This window comes from Rhipicephalus microplus, chromosome 4 (genome assembly GCF_043290135.1).
Source record: "Rhipicephalus microplus isolate Deutch F79 chromosome 4, USDA_Rmic, whole genome shotgun sequence".
NCBI classification, from domain to species: Eukaryota; Metazoa; Arthropoda; class Arachnida; order Ixodida; family Ixodidae; genus Rhipicephalus; species Rhipicephalus microplus.
Window position 1 is genome coordinate 78100264 of NC_134703.1, and position 17329 is coordinate 78117592.

The window sequence follows — 17329 nt, forward strand, 5'->3', positions numbered from 1 at the left end:
ATTTACATTTAATGGTCCTGCAGCTCTTGCGGTGGTTTATTTCACATGGCATGTTACAAAACTGGTATGGTATGGTGTGGTATGATTGCATGGCGAACACAAGCGACAGACCCTAACATGAAAATCATGACATGCGTGTCATGTAACAACATGACTACATGTCACGCTAATGATGCGCTCGCGGCCGTTTCACTAGCGTCACATATACCAAATTTGGTAATACGGTACGTGAATAGATGACGAAGATATGTGACTGGTGCGAACATGATAATCATGAGATGCTTGTCATTCAACAACATGACTGCATCCCATGCTCATGACGCGCTGGCGGCCGTTTCGCTAGCTTCACTTATACTAAATTTGGTATTACGGATGTGAATGGATGACAAACGTATGATACTGGTGCAAACATGATAACCATGAGATGCGTGTCATGTAACAACATGGCTCAATGCTACGCTCATCCCTATCGGAAAAATTGCCATGGTGGATACTGGAAAACATAGTGGGCATGGTGGAAATTATGATGGCTATGGTGGGACGTAGTGGAAAATATCAGAGTCAGAGTCCTTCGATGCTTTACTGGTCACGAAACTTCGGCGCTAGTTTCATATAGGGTCCGCGGGCGCCACTACTGGCGCCACCGTCGCACTGAGGGGATCCAGCCGCCGCGCGTGCGGCATATTTGCCAGCTTTTGGCATGAAAACGCTCGCTGCTTCTGGTCTCTGCGCGCTGGGTTTCTTTTTTTCTTTTCGTAGTTGTTAGCGATGAATCGCCCAATTATTGTGTATACCACCTGCCTCCAATGGGGTTTTATTTTTTCGAATAAATCGCCGCAAACCTCGGCCACGAACGGCAACTGCTTTCGCGTCTTTGGGCGCAAGCGCTGCGCCGTGTTGACCGATTTTAAAATATCTTTTGTTTGTTTCCTTCAAGAAAACTTTGTAACCACAATACATACGGTAGCTGCGGACTGCTGCGGGCTTATCAATGATGCAACGAAAAAAAAAACTGAAAAGAAGCAGGTACGCGTCCTTCAGAGTAGGCTTTTAATGAATCTGTTGAGTGCTCTGGAATGCGCTGAGCACCCAGATACCCCAGTAATATTCTCTTTTCGATAAGGTGGTACAGTAACATTTAAAAGCGCTGCATAAAGGGAAAGGATCAAAACACGAAATGATGTATGTTGCACTGTGTGTCTTTCCGCGAACCCGCTTTTCAATCCTTGCAAAAAAGGAAGCGCTAACTTTTATCACATGCTACGAAAATAAATTTCAATATTATGAAGGGAGACAAAAAAGCGTGGTGCAGCGTACAAAAATTTATTGTTTGCGCTTTGATGTGTAGCACACGGACGAAACAGAATATTGCCACGCAACAAAGACAAACGTAAAATTCTACTGAATGAAGTTTATTAAAGCGAACTCATACTCTGTAAAAGACTAGAAGGAAACGCAAACGTCAAAGAAGCAGTCCGCAGCGTGGCCTGCACAGAAGACATAAAGTGAGTCACGCGGCATTTGCTATGCATGAATTGCTCTCGGGATGTCATTAATTTTCGATCCATGAAAATAGGGTTGAGAATATTTTCGAGCAAACAAGAAATCAAGTTAGTGACAAGGTGACAACCTTTCCATATCAACAATATTGCCCGACGCGACGTAAAAAAAAAAGAGCAAACGGGCGCTTCAGCTGAAACATCAGATAAAAAACCGGAAGAGGCGATAGTTCCTGAGCGATAGTTCGTGGAAATATTAAAAGTGAAAGCACAAAGACACCAGAAAGGTTTTTTTTTGCATGCGATCCTGACCACAAGGTTATAAAGTTTACAAACAAGTAAGGAAACACAGCTACTATTTTACTGATCAAACAAAAATCCGCCTATAAGTGAGCTATACAATTATAGGTCCAGGAGGCTCGCAAAGGGCTGCTTTGCTTTTAACACTATTCCTTCAGTTTGGCTTTCTCCCTCCACCAGCTGGGCATGTTGCTCACTTTGTCACACGTGACTGCTTATTTTTTTTCGCGTGTGAAAAAATGCAGGCGGCACCGAAGAAAAAGGTGTAGAACTTCAGCAGTCGTCCCAACAAAGTGAATGGGGCAGCCGACAGCAGCTGAAGCTGTACGATTGTCCAGCAAAACCTGCTCAACAATGCCCATGTACACACCAGCACACGCAGTTTGCTTCCCAGTGAATTCTTCTACATGCTCTTCAGCAATTTGGAGGAGGTTTCCATTTCTCGCTTCCATTTCTCGCGCAGCACGCCGTCGCTGGGTAAACAGAACAAGGACACTTTTTCTGTTCTGCCCTTGTACCCGGAACGACATCCCGGGACACAACACGTGTTCGGCATCGTCGCTGCACTAACGTCGCATCACAACAGCACGATATGCACGTTTCCCACACAAAGAAAACAACTCGCAGCGTCGTTGGAGCCAGCGCAACGCCGCCCGACCAGCCCGACGAATCCCCTCAGTGAGATGGTGGCGCCACCGCGCGGCAACCCAACGCATCATATGAAGCTCTCCCATTGAGTTACGGAGCAGTTTCGTGACCAGTAAAATTGAAGGACTCTGAAAATATGGTGGTTATGCCGGACATACTGGGTGGTATGGTATACAGATGATGGGTAAAGTGGAAATGATGGTGGAAAGCAGAGGCTAGATAGTGGGCAATAATGGGACACTCTGCCCACCATTGCGATAATGCTGGGAAGCCCTAAGCATATGGTGGGTGGTGCTTATTATGGTGGGCTACATGGTGTACCAAGCTGAGAAACTCTTCCCACCATTGCGATAATGCTGGGAAGCACAAAGCAGATGATGGGTGCTGCTTGTTATGGTGGGCCACATGGTGTACCAAGCTGAGAAGCTCTGCCCACCATCGCGATAATGCTGGGAAGCAGTAAGCAGATGATGGGTGGGCTTATAATGGCAGGCAATTTATATAGTGTACCAAGCTGGGATCTGTACACTACATGTTCTACCACCATGATTTCCACCAAAGGTTAGGCCTACTGACCGAGCCCGTACAATTGTGTTATCCGTGCTTCCGGGTTTCAGAATACACGATTACGACGATTAAGTATGACAATACAGCGCAGCCATATGGCATCAATTAACCTAAATGAAGCATTTTTCATTGCGTATAGTGTCCGCTCAAGAAGCAACAAACCTCGATGCGACGCGATTAAAGCACTCCCAGAGAACGTAATTAAGTGTCTTCTCACCGACAGCCGCCAGTCGCACTCGCCGGCACTTCTCTAGCTTTTGTACGAGAACTCAGACGAGGCTATTTGTGTGCTTGGTGAACCAATATGATAGCGTAATGTTTCCGGCACACTGCATTCGTTTTGGCCAAGCCGTTATGTAGTTGTTGCTTTAGCGAAAGAGCTACAGCATTGCGCTGGCGCGACCGCCCTCTACATTGCACGAAAAGCATCCCAATACTCAATCAAATAAATTAGGCGGGCGTATCTATGGAATGAGCCTAGGAGCGTCATAAAGCGTGAGCAGATGTCACCCTTTAGAACGAGCGCGAAACGGATATTCAACTTGGCAGACCCCGCCGGTAAACTGTTGCTGCTCCCTAGTCCACTTGGTTTTTTTTCTTGAAGTTGTGAATTGTAAAAAAATAGCACTAGTTCCATTAACATAGTGGCAATCGTTAGAGGCCGCAGTTGCTTGTGTGTAATAAATGTGCAATTTTTAGTAGCAGGTGTAGATCTTGTCTATGTTGTGTGCACGACAAACATAACTTAAGTTGAACCTTAAGTTTGTATGCTAACTAAGTATTTAACACACAATCAATGTCATGTTGGTGTGGCGCAGTGGTTAGCGTCTTCGAATGGGAATCTGCAGGTTGCACGTTCGATCGTCTATGGCGCCTCGTTTTTTACGGGACGGGTGTTTTTTATACCGTTTTTATAGAATTCTTTTTTATTTTTTGTGACAGCTCGTCACGGTGATTCTGGCGTCATTTCACGCTCAAGTGTTGCCGGCACTGCTGCGCCCACCATACCCACCATGCGCCATGGTGGGCGTTTCCCACCATTCACCCACTACATTAATCCACTATAATGGTGGGTGGTGGTTTCCACCTTGCCCACCATTCGTTTTTTTTTTCCGATAGGGATGATGCGCTCGTGGCCGTTTCGCTAGCTTCACATCTACCAAACTCTGTATTACGCGACGCGAACGGACGACGTAGGTAAATTACACATCCAAACATGATAATAACGACATGCGTTTCATGTAACAACATAACTACATGCCACAGTGATGATGCGCTCGCGGCCGTTTCACTAGCTTTACATATACCAAATTTAGTATTATTTGACCCCAATGGATGATGAAGGTATGTGACTGGGGCAAACATGATAATCATGTGATGCATGTAATGTGAGAACATAACTACATGCCACAGTCAAGACGCCAATACATTTCGACGTAACGCGGTGCGTGGGCTCGCCGGTGTCTCCACCCCAGGTTTTGCTTCCATCTGGTCCCATTCCATCAGTCGAGAAAATTCGAGTTCTTGGGCTCCATTATGCATCTTTGGATCCCAAGGACAATAGCAAGCCCGACGCACCAGGGTACAGGTGAGCCGTATGATATGGTGGGTACCAAGTACGGCGGCCTCCGTGGGACCCAGTCCGTGCGGTTGGCCCATGCGTTTGTGACCAGTCGCGTCCTGTACGTCTCACCTTACCTTCGCTTGCGTCGTCACCACGAGCACCAGCTGGACGTTCTCCTTCATTCAGTATACAAACGTGCACTCGACCTTCCCATTGCCACCTCCAACAGCCGATTCGCGGCACTGGGGGTATACATAACTCCTTTGCAGAGCTGCGAGAAGCTCATCGTGTTTGCCAAATTCGTCGTCTGTCGCAGACGTCCTCAGGGCGACGTCTACTACACAGGCTCGGCCTGAATGCGATCTCCGATCAAGACACTCCGACGCCCATACCGGAAATTTGGCGGCAAAATTTAGGGGTGGAACCACTACCCCGCAACATGAACCCCGAGCTACACCCCGGCTGTAGGCTAAAGCACGTTCCGCGGCCCTTCAGGTGCGACACTCCGACCACCCTGGCGTTTTCTACGTAGGCGTCTTGGGCCCTTCCCCCTCAGGTCACTTCACGACCGCCGTGATCACCGAGGGAAAACACGTTGATGGTCTCCCTTTTAGAGGCAACACTGTGACGGAAGCTGAGGAGGTTGTCATTGCTTTGGCCGCCTTGCATCCCACCTCACGCATCATCCTGATGGACGCAGGCTTCCATACTCAGGTTCCACGGTCCCACAGACTCAGGGTTCCATACATTCAGGGTTCCATCGCCCCGCTGGCAGCTCACCTACATCGGGCAGCCTCTTGGCGCTTTAACCTTCACCCTATTCGTATACAGTATGGGCCCCAGGCCACTCGGCCCTGCCCGGCTTCGAGGTGGCGAACGCCGCTGCCCGCGCATCTCTCATTCGGGCCGTTGCCCCTCCATGTCCCGAGTCAGGATCTGACCACCACCACCACCACCACCGGCGTTCATTTCGTCGCGTCACGCCGTTGACGTCACGCCAGACGCCGGTCCTGCCATATACTCGCAGGCGTGCGCCGCGCGCTGCGTTGCTTCGACGCATGCGCGTTTCAATGCATCTGCCATCCCTCCGTCACGAAAAGAGGGAGACGCAGTGTTGTCTGGGTAACGCTTCGGCGCGAAATGCAGCATGTCGCATCTCGCGCGGGTTGCCGTCGGGCCGCGCCGACCAACGACGGTCGCGCCTGGCGTCAGACTATAGAGCGCTCGCGTTTTGCTAACGTAGCGCTGCTGTGCCCATCGTGCGCACGCGTCAACCCTACATTGGAGTATATTGGGCCCTTCATGATGCGCTCGCAGCTGTTTTGCTAGCTCCACATATACCAAATTTGGTGTTACGTGACGTCAATGGATGATAAAATATATGACTTGTGCAAACATAATAATCCTGACTCGCGTGTCATGTAAGAACATGACAACATACCACGCTCATAGCGTGCTCGCGGCCGTTTTGCTAGCTCCACATATACTGAATTTGGTATCACGTGACGTGAACAGATTACTAAGGTAAACGACAGATCCAAACATGATAATCATGACATGGAAGTCATGTACGGCATCATTTACCTCCACCTCGTAACACTGTGCTGATTTTCAAGTGACATGTCAACATTTCTCATTCGTGCTTCGCATATCATCGATTCCCACTGTACGTGGGATCTGCCAATTATTTTTCTTCGTGATTGTCCCTAAGAGGCAACATGGCCTAACATGAGTGCAACCGGCATCGGTCACTTGATAATAACGATTTTCGTCCACGATAATTGTGGCGAACCGCTTTCGTCGCTGAAGCGCGATAAGAAGCTCACTGCCTGGAATTGAATACCTTCCTAAGAGGCAGCGCAAGGGGATTTGGTGGTAATGAAATATATGGTTATCCCTGAGACCATTAGCGTTATGTTATAATAATCAATGCCCGAGTAGTCGGGTACCATCACAACCCCTTCAACATTGCACAAAATGGGTCCACGGCTTTTCATGTCGTGCACTCACAGGCACCCCGCGAAACTTGCACTACACCGGGCGAAAGTCAGCAACCGTGACAAAGCCGCCTTAGATTTCCTACGCTTTGGACTGAGTCATCACAAGACCATTGCTGCTTCTATTTCTCTCTCACTCTCTCCGCCTATTTTCCTTCATTAAAAAACACTTTTCGCCTCGCTACGCGCATACCGTGTTATTTTTAATCGTATTTTTCTCACCGGAAGGTGACACAACAGGAGGAGCGTCATAGTTCGTCGCATTAAAAAGAACGGAAACAAAAAATTTGCATCTATTATAATGCTTTCTTGAAGTTTGTTTCATAATCGCGCTAAGCCCAGCTGCGGTCCTCTAAAGAGGGCGGGTGCGTCTCGCGCTGATAATCCTCTCGCCCGGCTCTATTTAAACGACGCTTTGAGCTGATTTATGTGGCGTTGTTATTTCGCACTTTGCCTAATTTCCGAAATCGTTAATGATACCAAAAGAAGAAGGAAGTCATGGCGCTAACTTGAGAGAGTTAATGATACAGCCGTCACGATAGATAATAGCTCGAGAATTGGGAAGATTCTTCCGGCATAAGTTAAAAAGAAAGGCAAGACGAAGAATAAAGAAAGAAGGACTCGGGTTTGAAAAAAGACATCCGCGGACTACACATCCAGGCATATGAAAACGAGGCTTCAGTCTCCCGGAACGATTGAAACAGCCTCCTCCCCCCTCGACCCCCGCCCTTAACCCGTATATCTCTTGTGAACGCGTGGAATCAAGTTGCTCGCGTGGCCGTCCGCCTGCGCACGGATGGGTTGGCGTTGGGTGCGCTCTTCCTGTCGACTTTCGAGTCATGCGCTGAAGCGCACCACGTGGGGCGCGCTCTGTTGGTGCCGGAGCGGCCGTTGGCCGTGCAACATACCAACACCTATGAACGCTTGCACGGTCATTCGCCGCTTAAACTACGTAGCATATATAGCTGGCCGCAAGTATATGTGGCACATTGAAATAATTTGTATCTGTTCACCGGAGCCATCCAGGCTGTACCAGGCGGACAGGCACCACGCCGCGTTTTTATGCCTTGAACAGCAGCAGTGGCAGCGGCAGCACATCGTACAGGCTTCGTTTACGCCCCGCAACTCAAACTTCGCGCGAGAAATTCGGAATGAAAGAGAAAGCGTCCCGTGATTATCCACTTCCGAGCAATTAAGTGCAAGCCTGCACCGTTTCGTTTCTTTCCGATCGCTTTTAGTTCTCTCCCTTTCTTCTAACTCTATCGCTCCTACACAACGAGATGACCCGTTTCTCGTTCTCTCAAGTATTGTTGCATGTAGCGAGTTAGCTTACTAAAGAAACCAGCTTGTTTAATAGGAGAAGCATGCAGTTTCTCTGTGCAATAATTCGGCACAGTCATGCTACTCCGCGTTCGTCTGTGCGCTCGCTCACAACAGACGGTATAAATGCGCAGCCTATAAGTGTCGTCGTGATCTCTCTTCCTATGGTCGTTCTATGCATACACGACGCCGAAGTCGTTAGCTGCGATTTCAGAGGGCGCCCGACCGTGTCGACACTTGTCAACAGCGGGACGTAATAAATTGCCTCCGCGTCGCGCGCCAGAACGTGACAGTCGAATTTAAGACCTGTGCCTTCATTCGCACGCTTCCAAGAAGCGCCGCGTTTTGTTTTCTGCGCCCGTCTGCCTGCGGCAGTGTTTGGCACTGTGTGTTGTACTCCGCTGCGTGCTCATGGATGCGTGTTAGCGAGCGACTGAAGAAAGCTTTGGCACATAAGCTGTGGCTCCGCTTTTAGGGTCGTTTGTTATACTAGATGGACTAATGCAGTGACATACTGGGGTGACTAAGCAGCTTTTCGCTTCGGTGGTTTCAATCCAGAGGCGCCAGATATATGAACCTGACCTGCATGACCGGTGGTTTCGCATAATGGTGCTTTAGGTGCTGGAGGAGTTACCCGAGCTCGCATTGTGAAAGCACCGGCCGGCACTTTGGGCCATTTTATAATCTGGTTCATACCCACGAACGGGACTAGCCCCTCTGCATTTAATAAAAAAAAATGCACACGTCACCACGCTTCCACGTTGCTCACCCTCTCCGGACACTTCGGGAAAAGGCGCAACTAACTACCATTGACGAATTAAATTGTGAACAACGTCAGGCAAGGAATCTCAAACCATCCTTTCTGCTACCGGCACTGCTGACTTAGGGGAATACATTAGAAGTTCGGGGCTTGTTTCACCTCCTTCAGTTGACAACCTTCCTCCTGAAATCCACTACCTCGTTCAATGGCTACTTTCCGGAGCCACACAGAAGAACAAGAAGATACCGAACTCCTGACAGGCCCACTGGTCGTCTGTGTACGGATGCAGGCTGCACGTGGTACCAGGCAGTTATAACGTCCATTGGGGTGCCAGGGCACTCACACTTGTGTCAATCGTTTGTACCGTCTGAGAGTCCTGGTAGGGCTTCCAGACGCAACATACTTGGTGAGGGTGGCTTCCTCGTCGTTCACATTGTTACAAATATGCGCATCGACTTTACCTCGGCCACAAAAGAGGTCCGCGAGGTATACAACCTCTTTCGCAGGCCAAATGCATCGCATAATTGCACATACGAATGGTCAGCTTCGAATAGAGTGGATTCGATCTAGCGGGAAACGCTGTTTTCACATTCATGCCAACACCGCCAACCACAGTGAACTGCCCCTCACTCTGGAATCAAGTTTTACAGGTGACCTGATAGGCGATTTCCACCACCGCTATTGCATTCTCCGCTGCACCCCACGAGATTTAATTACTCTGTGTGATTAAAGCCCCGCAGGCGGGCTTTTCCGCCAGAGAGAGGTGTCCTTGCGCTGACTTCCCGTGTGGGGGCCGCATGTGTACTCTCTCACATATACCTGTCCACATCTGCATGTCTGTTCGGATTTTACTTGCCTATACAGTGTACAAGTGCATCGTCCGCGACTATGGACATGCCCTGCTAAACCAGATACGGTGTCTTTACGTGAAAACAGTGGGCGTTCATCCAACAAGATCACCGGACTATGATTCATGGCTCTGTGAGCCCCACCATAGCGCAGTGTTGGTGCATATCGCATAAACCAACATTCATTTCTACATTTGATTCTGGATGGCGTCGGGAATATGTACGAAGTTAAAACTAGGAATAACACAAAATATCAATAAACACTGACCACAAAGAAGCAATAAGAGAACGAAGGATAAAACGTGGTTTAAATTAATAGTAAAGCGTGAATTATCTTTTAAAAACACATGTAAGTTGCTATGGATGAACCTTATTACTTACAGAAGAAACCAGACAGGCTAGAACCCCAGTGCCCCGAGGGGAATATACAAGTGAAAAAGTGACTTCGTCAGTGTGGGTGGTGTGGCCATATTCCAAGGCCCCACTGACACAAGCCATCCTTCAGCTCTTTGAATCATTTGTTGCTGATAATCTGGGGCACGGCGAGAAGCAGCGCCTCCCATTCATTGTATGTGACATTTGTGTCGGTATCTTTCTCTTGCAGAAAAGTTACTCACTATGGTTGGTAGCACTGTGAGCATATAATCTTCTAGCTGCATAAATATATTTGTAAGATTCAAAACAGTAATTCGCAGCTTACCTTATCGATTCGCCTAAGATGGCTATAAGGTGAAAACCATCAGGTGTGGTGACACTATCATCATCATCATAATCATCATATCTTGAGCTGTTACGTGGGTATAACAGCCGTGAATTCAGACATGAGTCACATTAGAATTGTGACGAAGGCTGGTGCCGTAGCCAAAGCGTTTAAAAAATCATTCTCTTTTCGATGTGTCTCGTGTATTTCTACGTATCCTTTGTTGGCAACCAAGAAGTATCCTGCTTTTTTATGCGTGTACGTGCTCACGTACGTACGTACGTACGCACACACGCACACTCACACACACACGCACACACACACACACAAACACACACACACACACGCACACACACACACTCACACACACACGCACACACACACACACGCACACACACACACACTCACACACGCACGCACGCACGCACACACACACGCACGCACGCACACACACGCGCGCGCGCACACGCACACACACACACGCACACACACACACAGACGCACACAGACACACACACTCACACACGCACGCACACACACACGCACACACTCACACACACACGCACGCACGCACACACACGCACACACACACACACGCGCGCACACACAAACACACACACACACAAACACACACGCGCGCACACACGCACGCACACACGCACGCACACACACACGCACACACACACGCACGCACGCACGCGCGCACACACAAACACACACACACACAGGAATACACACACAAACACACGCACGCGCGCAAACACTCACACGCACACACACACGCGCACACACGCACGCGCACACACAGACGCAGACACACACACACGCACACACACAAACACACACGCACACACACACACGCACACGCGCGCACACACGCACACGCACACACAAACACACGCGCGTGCACACACACGCACACACACGCACAAACACACACACAGTCGCGCACACACACACACACACACACGCGCGCACACACGCGCGCACACACGCACACACACACGCACACACACAAACACAAACACACACAAACACACGCGCACACACAAACACACGCACACGTGCGCGCACACACGTACGCACGCACGCACGCACACGCACACATTTCGTTTTATCTTGAGGGCCCCAGAAACATTTATGCCCAGCAAGGAAGCCACCCTGCAGGAGATACCCGAAACAATTCGCTTCATGATAGTGCGCTGCCGTCAAGGCAGATGGCGCTACGCTCTTTCAATCGACTCCGCTCGGTTTTGTACCGACTGGGCTCCAACGGGCGTTGTGTTGAGTACGAAGCAGGCGCAGGGGGCTGAACGCATCATACATGAAGCGATATAAATTACATGAATGCGTAGGTTTACTGCAAATATCGCATATTGCTTCTTTTTTTAATCTTTCTCTCTCTCTTTCTCTATTTCTCTTCTCTCTTGTCAGTATTTCTTCATCGCTGTACAGGGTAGCAAACTGAGAGATCCATGGGGCCAGGTGGACCAAGCTAGAAAAGTTAAGCTTGACAACCTCTCTGTCGTTCTGTCTTTCTTTCCACTGCAGATCAGTAGCAGGAGCAGTAGGCTAGGTTTGCTGTGGATGACGTGCTAGCTTATCTGTCATGGTATACACGTATACCTTAGGCGTAGCGCTCCTAGTCTTATGACTTCGGGTCTGATCCCACTCACGACGGTCGCATTCCGACTGAGCTGAAATGCACAACACTCATGTATACTTTGATTTGAGTGCACGCTTAGAGACTAGAAGCGGTTAAATTAATCCTAACTCACCCAATCCAGCGTAATTCATAATCATAACACTGCGTTAGCACGTCGAACTCTACCGTTCTAATATTGGTGCATGATACGGTCTACGTGAATGAATCTAGAACCAGCAATGAGATGAAATGTCATGCACTCATCAACTGCCTCACAGTGCTAACAGCGTGAGGACTGTCTAGACACTTAACATCTCGGCGTTTCGTAACGCTTACCCGCTCTATGCATAACATTTGAAAGCTAGCGCGCTGTTTGAAGCGATACGGCGCATTTCTTGGAAACGGCGGCTTGATATTGTTGTGAGTACTCATCACTCTTCGATTGTTCCTGCGCTCCATAAGTTCGTAAAAACTTAAGTATTAAGACTTATTTTTTTTTCTCTGTCTCTCTTTTTAACTAGTTTATTTTTCGATCTTGGGACCCAGCGAGTTCAATATAAAGTAAGCGCTTCTTTCTTTTCCTCTTTCTTTCTTTCTTTCTTTCTTTCTTTCTTTCCTTCTTTCTTTCTTTCTTTCTTTCTTTCTTTCTTTCTTTCTTTCTTTCTTACTGTTTGCGTGAACCATGTTAGGCACATAGAACCAACTTCATCAACCTATAAATCTCTCTTTTCGCATATCTCATGGCCATCGTAATGAAGGGTTGCTTTATCACCTGTGCATTAAAGTTTTGTTTGTGTACGATTATGGAACTGTGCACGCTGCAGATGAGGCCGCTGTGAATTGTACATAGAAACGGCAATTGTGGTCTCGCCAATGCCCTTGGCCGTGGGCGCGAAGGGAAGGGCGAGCGTAGACGTATGTATACTTGGCCTTTCACGGAGATAATTGAGCCCTGGTGCCTTGATGACTCCCGCCGCTGCAAAGTGTTGCCTCGAGACCGGTCGAATTGCATGGGATGCAGACGCGCACGTATGTGTCCCATATGTAACGGTTCGCGTCTATCGGTGAATCATTACGCATCCGAGAGTGGTTGTCAGCCCCTCGCCGTGGTTAATGTGGTGCCTGTACATGATGGAACCAGGAATCGAAGCAATTCCACGTAGACGACCATACGATTTGCGTTGCAAAGCAAATTGACTTGTTCGAATGCGAATGTCACTGGAGCAACTTGGAGGCGACTGTTCAGACTCCTCTAAAAGGGAACAATAAACGAGATTAAAGCTTCGCTGTGTAGGTGCCTGAAAAAAGCAACGAAGTGAGAGTGAGGGGGTTATGAAAGACGCATTGTTATAAGTTTGCGAACAATCAAAGGCATGGCCACATTTGCAGGCATTGTTGAAGCAAGAGGGAGGTTTAAATTCAACTGCTTATCACGCATGGCAAAGGCGTAAGCTGATATATACAGAAGTAAATGGGTACATGTAGATGTGTAATTATCTTTACATCTAAACGTGGAAAGCGAGTAAGACGAGGAAGATAAGGATGTATATTTATTGCTAATACGCAGGAGAGGCCCGTGTGATATATATCATGTAATATATGTCATCGCGTTGAGAATTTCCACCTGTCTGGTGATTACTGCTTCGTTAAAACAATTTCTCCCGCAGAGCTTGTTGCCGATAAGTACACAAAACCTCTCAATTGGATCAACGCGCGTTAAGTTCCTTACATACAACAAAAAAGCTGGAAATCACTCTGACTTAGTCAAGGAATATATAGGTATGTTCCCTATTGTATAGACTTATATATACCTAGACTCAAGACTCACGGAAAGTTTTCTCAACCGGACTCACTCGGACTCAAACTCACCAACATTTCGCTCGGTCTGGTTCGCTCAGACTCAATCTCGCAGCTTGACTGTGGAAGCCTGAGTGAGCAGGCTCATGAGTACACTAGCGTAAAATTGGCTTTGATCATGGGATAAATGCTCTTTAGCGCCAATACCTCACATAGTCGACGCTCTACTATACGCCTTTTATGCGTGTACCTCTAAATACGAGTTATCAATGGTTTCTATCCAGTGAGGACATTTTTATGGCATATGTAACTCCCACAAGACATTTCTATGAAGTACGTGCCGTGATAGAGCTTGCTGAAGGAGATCATGGCACCCCTCTGCCCCCTCCAACTCACGCATCTGGTCGATAAACACTCAGGTGGCGCATGAACGCTAGTGCACTGAGGTATGTGTAGCGGTAGTAGTAGTAAACATACATTTAAAAAAACAGAGGTTGCCTCTGTTTGACCAGCCTCTGTTTGACCAGCCTCTAGTGGGTTAGTCTCCCTGCAGTACTACGTGGAGTCCCTATCAAGGACTCCATTGGTCGTGGCCGCTGTCCTGGCACGCTGTATACCATGGCTCGTTGCGCCGCAAGGTCTTGGCAGCCGAGCAGGGCCGCCTCAGTCCTCTCTTGTTGGATTTGGGTTCGGGGGTAAAGTAGGACTGAGCTGGCATGCCCATACCATCTCGTAGGTGTCAGAGGTATGTGTAATAACAACAAGACCTTAGTTTTGGCGAGTTGGTTAATCGTGGTTGTATGGTAGTAACAGGGTGACAACTCCAGCAAGAGACAAAAAGGAGAAGAAAATAACTGCAGGAAGAGAAAAAGGACAGGAAAAAGTAGTCTTTCCTGTCCTTTTTGTCTCTTCCTGCAGTTATCACGTTGTTACTATAGAACACAACCATGTGTATTAGATTTGGGAATAAACGTGAGCCGATATAGGGCTGATAGTAATGCTGATAGGTGAGTAGATAAGAGTCCCATATGTATACATACAGGCAAGGTGGAGTTCACTCAGACTCACTCAATGAATATATCTGGCGCTTAATGCTCACTCTGACTCAGACTCGCCAATATTTTGCTAAACCTAACTGGTATATTACTCAGCCGGACTCACTTAGATTTATGGCTCGATCTGAGTATGCAAGAGTGATTATGAGAGTCCACTCGTGAGTGTCTTTGCCCACCTACGGATTTTATATACACTCGCCGTGCACAAACCGCAGAAATCTGGTTCATTGCACACCTCATCGTCTGCGCCGTGCCCAGAGAATGATGGCTTATTTACTTCACTCACTGCAGTGAGAGCGGCGCGTTTTTGAACGCGTGCGTGCGTGCGCCTCAGGAAAGTGGCACGCATTGCAGTGAGGTCGGCTGGTTGGTTAGAGACGATGATAGGTTTCGCAGAAGAAAAAGAAGGGAGGCTGAACACCAACCTCTGCTATTCCTTCCTGAGACCCTCCACCTCCCTGCTTTTTGGTCCGGCCTTTAAAAGGAAACATACTCTTCGTGAAGATAACCCATGGTAACAATAGAATGTCGAAAGGAAAAAAAAAAGGAAGCACTCCACACCGCAATCATGCTGCTGGTCAGCTCCCGCCGTGAAGACTTGAATAAGAAATCTAAAGACATGCGATAACGCACATATAGCGCGCTGTGAAGCCAACCGGCGAAGATTTGTTCCGTTCGCAACCTCCGGCACCCAGTCCTACGCGCGCGTAACACGCACGACCACTCTCGAAAGTCATGCGCGGGAAAGTGGTCTGCGCCTCAAAACGAAAAGCGATGCAAAAAAAAAAAAGACCGAAGTATTATGTTATAGAAGAAGAAAAGTTGGGATAACGCAGAGAAACGGCGGCATGTATGTACGACCCGCGGATCGCTTCTGTGTCCAACGGAGCGTAGTTGATAATTAGATTTGAGCGCTCGGTGACGAAAAGGAAGAACGCGTGCATGCGCAAGGAGGTGTTGCTGAGAGATGTTTTCTTTCTCTTTAGTTCCATCTTGTAAGGGATGTACTGTTCGTGCGGTGGCCTGCTGCCTGTGCGTGTGTGCGCCCAGTCCGTTAGAGGCGGCGTTCTCTTTGCGGAAGTGATCGCTCAAAGTCGCAGCCGGATACGGTACCGGAACGCTCTTGTTCGTACCGCCCATCGACAACGCCTCGCACAGTAGATCCTGCGTATCGCTTTCGGCGTGGACGAGCCAGAACTGACCGCTACGTTTTCCGTTTTCGTAAGGAAAAAAAGTACAGAATAAAGGCTCAAATTTTCGTTTTACATGTACTGTCTTCTTGTTTCGCTTTCTTCTTTAACTTGCTTTTTTTTTTCATACTACGCTTTGCATCCCTTCCCGTTGTGTTGTTTGTTCGAGTGTTTGCGAATCCTGCAATGAGCACCTCCAGCTTGCAATTCAATGCACGCATTCAAGCTGGACAGATTTGGCGTGAATCACGACACCAATGGCACAGCCGGTTCACACTTTGCTCTAACCGTGTTCTGTTCAACGTTTTATCGCGTGGGCGACTTGTCTAACATTGAAGCCATGGTATGCATGCTTTGTTCCAACGACAATGTGCCCTTCATTCGGTGTCAAAAACGAAACGGATGGTTTATACTCGCTTTTATGCCGATTTAATTCAACAATTTACGCAACACGCAAGGGCACCATCATGCCATGGCCTGTTAAATTATTGTTTTTGTATTCTTCCCTTTTTTTGTACATAGAGACGTGTATAGTATTAAAATCGTGAAATGTCCAATGCAACAAAGGAACCGTTGTCACGATAGTGCGCCTACCCACCAGCACTGTTAGTTTATCGTTAAATGTGCAAAATAGCACGGATAACAAACAACCCAACATGTATGAGCACCGCAACCCATCCGTAAAGAAGGCTTATCCGTGACAGGAAAGCTCACTTCTGGACGTATAGGTCGGCAAAAGTTGTGAAGCTCACCCGGACTCACTCGTGAAATATATTTCGCGCTTACAGATTACACTCACGACTATAAATTACGCCACGAAACTGTAGGTAGTCGCTGAAAACACATTCACTAAAGTATTGTCTTATTTTTCTGTGTAAATAGCGCATAAAAATGATGCTCACAAATGTGTAGCTGCCAAAACATGGCACCTACATGTGTACGCTGCGTGTATTACAAAGTAATGATCATGCCTGCGCGAACGAGGTAGGAGGATGGGGTATTGAGGCAAAAGTTGCCACATCGCCCATTCTCCCTTCATATTTCATAGTAATTAAGTGTTTTGTGACGTGTTTTTACATTCTTATTATGAGAAACGCTGAAAATGTTAATTGTCCTCTTGTTTTGTCTCTGTGCAGGGATGTAAGTTGGTAGCAGTAGCCAGGCTGCACTGCTGGTGGTGCGAGTGGATTATATTTGCAAAGACGCTCTTGAAGAGTTCCCTGGAACGTGCGCACTTCACGCGGACCTCGAACATAAAGATACGAGGTCGTCATGTGCGGTGTCACGTGGCCCTCGCCAACGGCGACATCTGGAGTTCGGATGTGAGGGCGAGATTCACGAGGGAAGTGCTCCCAAGGTGAGCGTGAACGCTGGCACTATAGATGCGTGCAGCTCTTTTTATTCGATGGTGGACATAAATAACGTGGTGGCTTTGTGTC